This window comes from Nicotiana sylvestris, chromosome 12, assembly GCF_000393655.2.
Source record: "Nicotiana sylvestris chromosome 12, ASM39365v2, whole genome shotgun sequence".
In the NCBI taxonomy this organism is placed as follows: domain Eukaryota; kingdom Viridiplantae; phylum Streptophyta; class Magnoliopsida; order Solanales; family Solanaceae; genus Nicotiana; species Nicotiana sylvestris.
This window is the reverse complement of record NC_091068.1, coordinates 112,918,133-112,928,686: the sequence shown is the minus strand read 5'-3', so window position 1 is coordinate 112,928,686 and position 10,554 is coordinate 112,918,133. Positions and strand designations below refer to the sequence as shown.

Genomic DNA, 10,554 nt, shown 5'->3' with positions numbered 1-10,554 from the left:
ATTGTTACTTAAATATAATGTTTGTTTTGATTGTTACTTAAATTTTATTGTATCTTATTGTTAAATTCGGTATGTAACGACGAAAAATGCTACTTTTTGGAACGACCGATTCGGTGTGGTCGCGTCGTTAACTTATTTTTTTCTTTCATATTGGCCTTCCTTATTATGAAGTAATCTTATTTTATCTTTTACCCTACCTTTTTATATAGTAATTCTATCTCGTATATTACTTTTTCTTTATAATATTACAAGTTTATTCAATATATTGTTGGTGCATGACATCATGAAATGACGGTAATCAATACAATCTATCCAAGGATTGTATACATCAAAATAATACAGTACAATACGATACAATAGTATACTATATTATGAAACGATACATAACAACCATCCAAACAAGCTTTTAAGACCATGATGCAGGAAAGAAGAGCACAAAGGGCAAGAAAGTAAAAGGAGAAGCACTATGATGCATATATACTCAATACACTCATCATTATTAATATTGCAACTGAATACACATGATATATCATAAAACAACAATTTTACTTACCTTATTATAACACAATTCAGTCACTTATGTAATATCTCACAGCACACAGGTGGCACATAAAGATGGAAAGCGGAACATGAAAAAGGAAAACAACATAAGCATGGGAATTTGTTTAAAATTCCTAAGGAGAACATGTATAACTCGGCCCACAAGTTCTGCAAACGGTGCCACTAGAGCAGTCTGTATTTACCCTGCAGGGTAAAAGACAAGCTCTGTCATTAAGTGCAGGAATCAGTAGGCTTCCTTCCATAATATTGTAGGAGTACATATTTAATGGTATGTTTCGCGATGCCATCACTTGCATCCTCGGAACGCTCAAGACATTAACTGCATATTTATAAATCAATAGCAATTTAAAGACATATTTAATGGCAAGTTAAATTGGGCAGATCGGTGCACTAAGCTCCCGCTATGCACAGGGTTCGGGGAAGGGCCAGATCACAAGGGTCTATTGTACGCAGCCTTACCTTGCATTTCTGCAAGAGGCTGTTTCCACGGCTTGAACCCGTAACCTCCTGGTCACATGGCAGCAACTTTACCAGTTACGCCAAGGCTCCCCTATAAAATTAGTGTGCAAATACATGTAGAAACATATCATATGCTCATATATATATATATATATATAGGTATGAAAAAAGAGAACTACTAACAGAGAACTACTAACTAGTAATCGCCAAAAGGAGAGCAGCAATGAGAAAAGTAAATCTTATTTCCGGCCATGTTAACACAACTTTAAGAATTGCGACAGAGGAAAGTGTATTTGGTTGAATTGTATTGCTCAATTAAGGGCTTTATTTATAGCCCCACTCCAAAGTTTTTTTCCTCACAGAAATCAATATTTTATTATGAACTCGTGTATGTCGTGCATAACCTACTATGATTGCATTTCAAATGAAATAAGCAGTATTACTCCACCGTTTCATTGAATTACAAAAAAATGACACGTTTTAAAATTTTCTGATTAACAAGATTTTATAGCCACACATAGATGATATGAGTCATATGACGCGTTTAACATAAATTTTTTTAAATATTTTATAGCCACACAAATATTATGTAATTAGTCTTAGGGTACACGCATGGTATACTATACAAAAACTGCAGTTCTTTAGATGATAACTTTTCAATTGACTAAACACAATACAAAATTGTAGTCGCTATCGCATTGTGTTACTTTTCTTTTTGATATCTAACGGATTTCATAGATAAATATGGGCTATGAAGATTTGTATCATTTTTCTATTTTAAAGATATAAAATTACAATGAATGAATGCAATTAACGGTGCGGAAAAAAATGCAAGGATAAAAAAGACAAAATCTTAAACTGATTAAGGAGTCTAATTTTTTGTTAACTCTAAACTGATTATTAATATTTTGTGCTCTCTAATGGAGTTATTAAACAATCAACCCTATGTCAAACGGAACAACATCACCAATCTTGAGAAAATATATTTTAGTCGTGTTAAAATAAAGGAAAGCATATGCTAGAAATTCAACGAAATTTTCCTGTGGAGTTTTGAAATTAAAAGTCAAAATTATTTTTGAATATTAATTTATGAAAATTGTACGGCATAAAGAATAAAGTAAAGAAAAAACTACAGGTAAGATGGAAATATGATTGAGATGATAATGGTAGGGAAAATAGATTGAGAACTTCGACTGCGCGTAAAAAGAAACAATGACTCAATGAAGTAAAAACAAAAAAGTTTACACTTAAGTTAAATCTGATGTAATTCTTTTTCTAACTAATGCAGTTCATTCATGCAAAAATTTCACATTAGAACAAGTGGACTCCCTACTTTTCAATTTTATAGCTCATATTTCAATTTACAACAACTAGCCCAAAAACAATAGGCTGAGATTCAACATCAAACTCCAATAGATTCTCAAAATTACTATTTAATTTTTAAAAAAGATTGCTCAAGCTTTTAAGTTAATTTTCGAATCAGTAATTGTGACTCAAATATTAGTTCAACAAACCAAATCCATTTGGTTGGCGAAAATTCGATTTTTAACAAGCTTAAATATGTGAGTTTAAATTCCGAATTTGATTTTATGAGAAATTTGGAGTGAATGTTATTTAGACTTGTTAGAAATAATATAAGGAGGTTGTATATAAAATTTGAAGTCATTTAATGGAGATTTGAATTGGTTTTGAACAAGAATTGCAACGGAAAATCGTGGAAGAAGTTTGTCTACAAATGTTTGTATAAAGGTGTATAAAAGTATATAATAGTGTATAAGATGTGTTTATACACTCATATACACTACTATACAAGATTATACAAAAAACTAACTTCGTCTTCTTCCTTGCGTCTTTTTCTGAAATTTAACTCAAATCTTGCTCACATCTACTCCAAATAACTCCAAATTTAAATTTTGAATTCCTTTTGATATTTTCAATCAATTAGAACAACATCCAATCCAAACAACAAACAAACGCAAAAAGTCCTATTTTCGAAAGCAAACTTTGAATGACCTTCAATGGTGGACTTCTACTCTTTACTTTTTTTACGTTGCAATCATGTGACATAGGGGGAGACGCAGTAATGGCGGACAACCCCTTGAAGGATATGTAAAAGATGTGAGAAGAAGAGAGAGTGAAAGCAATGGTTGTGAAAACACAGATTTAACTCCATAGCTTTTATAAGCAATGGTTGTAAGAACAAATTTACAAGAGTTACTGTTTTCAAAATATGTACAATATGGGTTAGGTCGGGTAAAACTTAAAATCATGGGCCATTTTTTGTTATGCTGTGAAGTTGTCACGACACAAGCTACCACGTCGTGATGGCGCCTATCGTGGTACTAGGCAAGCTGACTCTTTACCAAAAACAACATGAAATTTTCATTTCTAAGATAAATTCCAGCTATTTCATAAAAAAAATTCATAAAGAAATTCTAAATAACGAAAGTGCGGAAAGAAAAGCCGGCATCGGGGTTTCACTAGTCGTGAGCATCTACTACAATTTATCCGAAAATACTGAGACTAACACACGCTGGAAAGTAACTACAAACAACTATATGAAGATAGGAGGGAGAAGAGTAGAGCTGCGATCGCCTGCAGCTACCTTGCTAACTCCGAGGAGATCTACAGCTGGAATAGTCAACAATCGCTACCGGGTCCTGATACACCTGGATATGCGCACAAGGTGCAGGAAGTCGTGATATATGATTTGGCTCCGGGCACTTAGCCCATTTCTATTCTGCCATATCGCATGGCCCTGCCAGAGTTGAAAGAATTGAAAGAGCAGCTGCAGGACTTGCTGGATAAGGGCTTTATTACACCGAGTGTCTCGCCTTGGAGTGCGCCGGTGTTGTTTGTTAAGAAGAAGGACGGATCGATGAGGATGTGTATAGATTATCGTCAGTTGAACAAGGTCACGATCCAGAATAAGTACCCATTGATGGTTTGTTTGACCAGCTTCAGGGTGCCCAAGTGTTTTCTAAGATCGACTTGAGATCTGGCTACCATCAGTTGAGGATTAGGGCATCCAATGTCCCTAAGACAGCTTTCCGCACTCGGTACGGGCATTTGAGATCTTGGTGATGTCATTTGGGTTGATAAATGCCTCAGTAGCTTTCATGGATTTGATGAACCAAGTGTTCAGGCCTTATTTGGATTCCTTCGTGATTGTCTTCATTGACGATATTTTGATCTATTCTCGCAGCCGGGAGGAGTACGAGCAACATCTTTGAGTCATTTTTCAGACTCTGAGGGATAGTCAGTTGTATGCTAAGTTTTCGAAGTGCGAGTTTTGGTTTAGTTCAATTGCATTCTTGGGCCACGTTGTCTCAGCAGAGGGTATTCAGGTGGATCCGAAGAAGATAGAGGCAGTCAAGAACTAGTCTCAACCCACATCAGCTACAGAGATCCGGAGTTTCTTGGGTTTGACGAGTTATTACCATCGGTTTGTGGAAGGGTTTTCATCTATTGCAGCCCCGATGACTAGGTTGACCTAGAAGGGTGCCCAATTCAGGTGGTCGGACGAGTGTGAGGTGAGCTTTCAGAAGCTCAAGATAGCTTTGACTACGACGCCGGTGTTGGTATTGCCTACGGGTTCAGGGCCTTATATAGTATATTTTGATGCATCGCGTATTAGTCTTGGTGCGGTGTTGATGCAGAATGGCAAGGTTATTGTATATGTTTCGCGACAGTTGAAGATTCACAAGAAGAATTATCCAGTTTATGATTTGGAGCTAGCAGCCATTATTCACGCGTTGAAGATTTGGAGGCATTATTTATATGGCGTGTCCTGTGAGGTGCTCACGGATCACAAGAGTTTGCAATACTTGTTCAAGCAGAAAGAGCTAAATTTGAGGCAGAGGAGGTGGTCAGAGCTGTTGAAAGACTATGATATCACCATCTTGTATCATCCGGGAAAGGCCAATATAGTGGCCAATGCATTAAGTAGGAAGTCAGCCGGTATGGGCAGCCTTGCATATATTTCAGTCGGTGAGATACCGCTTGCTTTGGTTGTTTAGGCTTTGTCCAATCAGTTCGTGAGGTTGAATGTTTCTGAGCCCAGTCGTGTTGCACAGTCGCTTATTCTTCATTATTTGAGCGTATCCGAGATCGACAGTATGATGATCCTCATTTGCTTATCCTTAGAGACACAGTGCGGCACGGAGGTGCCAAGCAGGTTATAGATAATGGAGTTTTGAGGATGCAGGGTCGTATTTGTGTGCCTAATGTGGATGGGCTTCGTGAGTTGATTCTAGAGGAGACCCATAGTTCCCGGTATTCTATCCATTAGGGGGCCGCTAAGATGTATCAGGATTTGCGGCAGCATTATTGGTGGAGAAGGATGAAGAAAGACATTGTTGCCTATGTAGCTCGGTATTTGAATTGTCAGCAGGTAAAGTACGAGCACCAGAGACCTGTTGGTTTGTTTTAGAAGATTGAGATTCTTGAGTGGAAGTGGGAGCGGATCACTATGGACTTCGTTGTTAGACTCCCACAGACTTAGAGGAAGTTCGATGTAGTATGGGTTATTGTTGATAGGCTGACCAAGTCAGCGCATTTCATTGCGGTGGCAGTTTCCTATTCTTCGGAGCGGTTGGCTGAGATCTATATCCGGGAGATTATTCGTTTTCATGGCGTGCCCATGTCTATCATTTATGACTGGAGTACGCAGTTTACCTTACATTTCTGAAGGGCAGTTCAACGTGAGTTGGGTACTCGGGTCGAGTTGAGCACAACATTTCATCCTTAGCGGACGGACAGTGTGAGCATACTATTCAGATTTTTGAGGATATGCTCCGAGCATGTGTTATTGACTTTGGAGGTTCTTGGAATCAGTTCTTGCCATTTACAGAGTTTGCCTACAACAATAGCTACCAGTCAAGCATTCAGATGGCCCCCTATGAGGCATTATATGGTAGGCGGTGTCGGTCGCCGGTTCGGTGGTTTGAGCCGGGAGAGGCTCGGTTCGGATAAGGTAAAGATCATTTAGGATAGGCTTTTTACAGCTCAGTCCAGGCAGAAGAGTTATGCCGATCGCAAGGTTCGTGATGTGGCATTCATGGTCGGAGAGCGAGTGTTGCTCCGGGTGTCGCCCATGAAGGGCGTGATGAGATTTGGGAAGAAAGGCAAGCTAAGCCCTAGGTTCACTGGTCCTTTTGAGATTCTTGATCGAGTGGGAGAGGTGGCTTACAAACTTGTGTTGCTGCCGAGTTTATCAGCTGTGCACCTAGTGTTTCATGTGTCCATGCTTCGAAAGTGTCACGACGATCCATCCTACGTGTTAGACTTCAGCACTGTCTAGTTGGACAAGGATCTGACCTATGAGGAGAAGCTGGTGGCCATTCTGGACTGGCAGGTTCATCAGTTGAGATCGAAGAGTTACCTTTCTGTTCGTGTTCAGTGGAGAGGTCAGCCTGCCGAGGCAGCTACCTGGGAGTCCGAGTCCGATATGCGGAGCCGATATCCCTATCTTTTCCCCGACTCAGGTACTTCTTTTCTATGTTCGTTCGAGGATGAATAGTTGTTTTAGAGGTGGAGGATGTGATGACCCAAAAGGTTATCACTTGATTTACAAGTTAATTCTGTGTTCCGAGGCCTTAAAAGCCTCCTTTTATCTCACCTCAATTTGCGTGCGTAGTCCGGGCGTATTTCTGGAACGCTTTTATGTGGAAATTTGATAAAAATGCTAATTTGGCCTTTAAAATTGAATTTAAGTTGGTTTTGGTCAATATTTTGGGTAAACGGACCCGGACCCGTGATTTGACGGTCCCGGAGGGTCCGTAGAAAAATATGGGACTTGGGTATATGCCCGGAATTGAATTTCGAGGTCCCAAGCTTGTATTTTTGAAGAAAATTGTTTAACTAAATAAATGTGTTTGAATTTGATGGTATCGGGCCCGTATTTTGGTTCCAGAGCCCGATACAGGTCTTATATGGTATTTAAGTTGTGCATGTAAAATTTGGTAAGAAACGGACTTGATATGACGTGAATCGGACCCTCGGTTGTTAAAATTTGAACTTAAGAGTTCTTGAGATTTTCCTTTGATTTTGATGATAAACTTGAAGTTTTAGGTGTTATTTTGATAATTTGATTGTACGAGTAAGTCCGTATGATGTTTTTAGGGTTGTATGCATGTTTGGTTTGGAGCCCCGAGGGCTCGGGTGAGTTTCGGATAGGCCACATGATGCTTTTACACTTAGAAAAGTTGCAGGTTTACTGTTTCAAGTGCACAGTGATTTTGTTCTTCGCGTTCGTGTGGCTTCACTTGCGAACACGTAAGGCAAATTTCCTCTATGTCAGCTCAGGACGCGAACACGAAGCTTGGGGGGGGGTTACCCTTTGCGAATGCGTTCAGGCTCACGCGAACGCATAGGGTTAGTAGGCCTGAGGGAGGGAGTTCAATTTGCTCTATGCGAACGCGGGCAATCCAACGCGAAAGCGAAGGTCATTTGGGCCTGACCCATCGCGAACACGGCAGGCCCTCGCGAACACGATGAAGGCCTGCCCAGTCTTTTTTAAAATAGATTTCAAAACGGGCAAAACCCATTTTCTTCATATTTTCGAACTTCCAAGACCTAGAGACGATTTTCTTCACACAAATTCATCCCCAAAGTGTTGGTAATCAATTCTAAACTCTACTCTTTCAATTACCCAATGTTTTTTTTATCATTTTTTAATCAAAAATCAAGAATTTTCATGGTAGAAATTGGGAATTTGGATAGAGTTAGAGCTTTTTGAATAATTGGGATTTAGACCTCGTTTTGGGGTCGGATTTTGAAACTAATTGTATATTCGGGCTCGTGGGTGAATGGGTGATCAGATTTTGGTCCGAACCTCGAGTTTTGACTAAGTGGGCCCGGGGTCAATTTTTGACTTTTTTGGGGAAGATGATAGAAAACCTATAATTTAGCATTGGGGTTGAATTCTTTAGCATTTATTGATGTTGTTAAATTAATTTGGGCTAGATACAAGTAACTTGGAGGCGAAATCCAAAGGAAAAACGTTGTTTGAGTTTTGAGTTGGCCGTGGAAGTTCGAGGTAAGCATTTGGCCTAACCTTAGCTTGAGGGAATATGTGTTGTGTCTTATTTGCTATGTGTTGGTGTCGAGTACGACGTATAGGTGAGGTGACGAGTATCTATACGTTGGTGTCAAGCATGCCCGTGAGTCTTATATTCAGATTGTTGTGATTTTACTATATAATGATCATGCTTAACTTGATGGTTAGCTACCGTGGTACAAGAATTATGATTATCTTTGTGGTATTTGTTTATCGTTGAGTATTGGCTCCAGTTGAGGTTTCATTTGTGAAGTTAATTGTTGTTATTAGTTTGATTATAGTTGATTCCCTTGCCGAGGCGTATTTAATTCTTACTGTTGGTTCCCTTGCCGGGATGTGTTTATTTTTGTTGTTGATTCCCTTGCCGGGATATTGTTGTTTCCTTATTGTTTCCTTGCCGGGATTCTTTTGTGATTGGTGTTGATTTGTATATTTGGATCGGGTTGCACACTGCAACAATATTATATGGGATCAGATTGCACGCCACAACAATGAGTAATAAGGGAGGACATGAGGGGTCGGGTTGTACGCCGCAACAGTGATATATGATTTGGATCGGGTTGCACGCCGCAAGAGTGATATATGATTTGGATCGGGTTACATGGAGCAACAGTGATATATGATTTGGATCGGGTTGCGTGCCGCAATAATAAAGAATAAAAGTGGACATTGATTCGTTACTGTTTCTTTATTATGGCTGATGTGTAATTTAAGATGTTCTTTATGCTTTTCTCCTGAGATTTTGTTGGTACTTGATATTCCCACAGCATGTTCCCCTTTCCATCTTTAACTGCTAGTTCCTATATTATTACTTGTTGTATATGCTTCAACAACACAAGTTTATTTGGTAGTCCTGTCTTAGCCTTGTCACTACTTCGCCGAGGTTAGGCTCGACACTTACCAGCACATGGGGTCGGTTATGCTGATACTACACTTTGCAATGTGTGCAGATCTCGGTATCGGAGCTTTTGGACCATAGCGAGGTTGTTGCCTTCAGTCCAGCGGAGACCCGAGGTAGTCCTGCAGACGTCCGCAGGCCCTGACGTCTCCTTCTATCTTTTATATTCTGTTTTTATTTACTTCAGAGACAGATTGTATCTTTCTTTCCAGACAACTGTTTGTAGTAATCGTAGATAGTCCGTGATATTGTGACACTAGTTCTGGGTAGAGATGTATTTTGTATTTTTCATACTAGAATTTTGCTAAGTTATCAGATTTCGTCTTCTGCATTTCTTTTATTATTACTATTATTCCGTTGTTGATCATATGTTGATTTAAATTTTTTAAAAGTTTAAGAAAAAAGGCGTTAAGATCTATAATACTCGGCTTGCCTAGCTTTTACGAGTAGGCACCATCGCGACTCCCGAGGGTGGGAAGTGGGCTCCTTACTTTTCAATTTTATAGACCATATTTCAATTTACAACAACTAGCCCAAAAATAATAGGCTAAGATTCAACATCCAACTCCAATAGGTTCTCAAAATTACTATTTAATTTTTAAAAAAGATTGCTCAAGCTTTTAAGTTAATTTTCGAATCAATAACTGTGACTCAAATATTAGTTCAATAAACCAAATCCATTTGGTTGGTGAAAATTAGATTTTTTAAAAAGCTTAAATATGTGGGTTTAAATTCCGAATTTGATTTTGTGAGAAATTTGGAGTGAGTATTATTTAGACTTATTAGAAATAGTATAAAGAGGTTGTATATAAAATTTGAAGTCATTTAACGGAGATTTGGACTGGTTTTGAACAAGAATTGCAAATGAAAATCGTGAAAGAAGTTCGTCTATAGATGCTTGTATAAAGGTGTATAAAAGTATATAATAATGTATAAGATGTGTTTATACACTCATATACACTATTATATAAGATTATACAAAATTATACAAAAAACTGACTTCGTCTTCTTCCTTGCGTCTTTTTCTGAAATTTAACTTAAATCTTTCTCAAATCTACTGCAAATCACTTCAAATTTAAATTTGAACACCTTTTGATATTTTTAATCAATTAGAACAACATCCCATCCAAACAACAAACAAACGCAAAAAGTCATATTTTCAAAATCAAGCTTTGAATGACCTTCAATGGTGGACTTCTACTCTTTATTTTTTTTACGTTGCAATCAGGTGACATATGGGGAGAAGCAGTAATGGAGGATGACCCCTTGAAGGATATGTAAAAGATGTAAGAAGAAGAGAGAGTAAAAACAATGGTTATGAGAACACAGATTTAACTCCATAGCTTTTAGAAGCAATGGTTGTAAGACCAAATTTACAAGAGTTACTGTTTTCAAAATATGTACAATATGGGTTAGGTCGGGTAAAACATAAAAACATGGACCATTTTTTGTTATGGTGTGAAGTTGTCATGACACAAGCTACCACGTCGTGATGGCGCCTATTGTGGTACTTGGCAAGCCGACTCTTTACCAAAAACAACATGACATTTTCATTTCAAAGATAAATTCTAGCTAT

General features: G+C 38.4%; 1 long non-coding RNA gene across 1 annotated transcript; it reads right to left on the bottom strand.

The window, feature by feature from the left end:
* Positions 1-476: 476 nt before the first annotated feature.
* LOC104238873 (uncharacterized) lies at positions 477-1,401 on the bottom strand. Its single transcript, XR_713979.2, has 2 exons — positions 1,218-1,401; positions 477-880 (listed from the first exon to the last, which is right to left on the bottom strand). It is a non-coding gene; the product is annotated as an uncharacterized lncRNA (long non-coding RNA).
* Between the last annotated feature and the right edge of the window lie 9,153 nt (positions 1,402-10,554).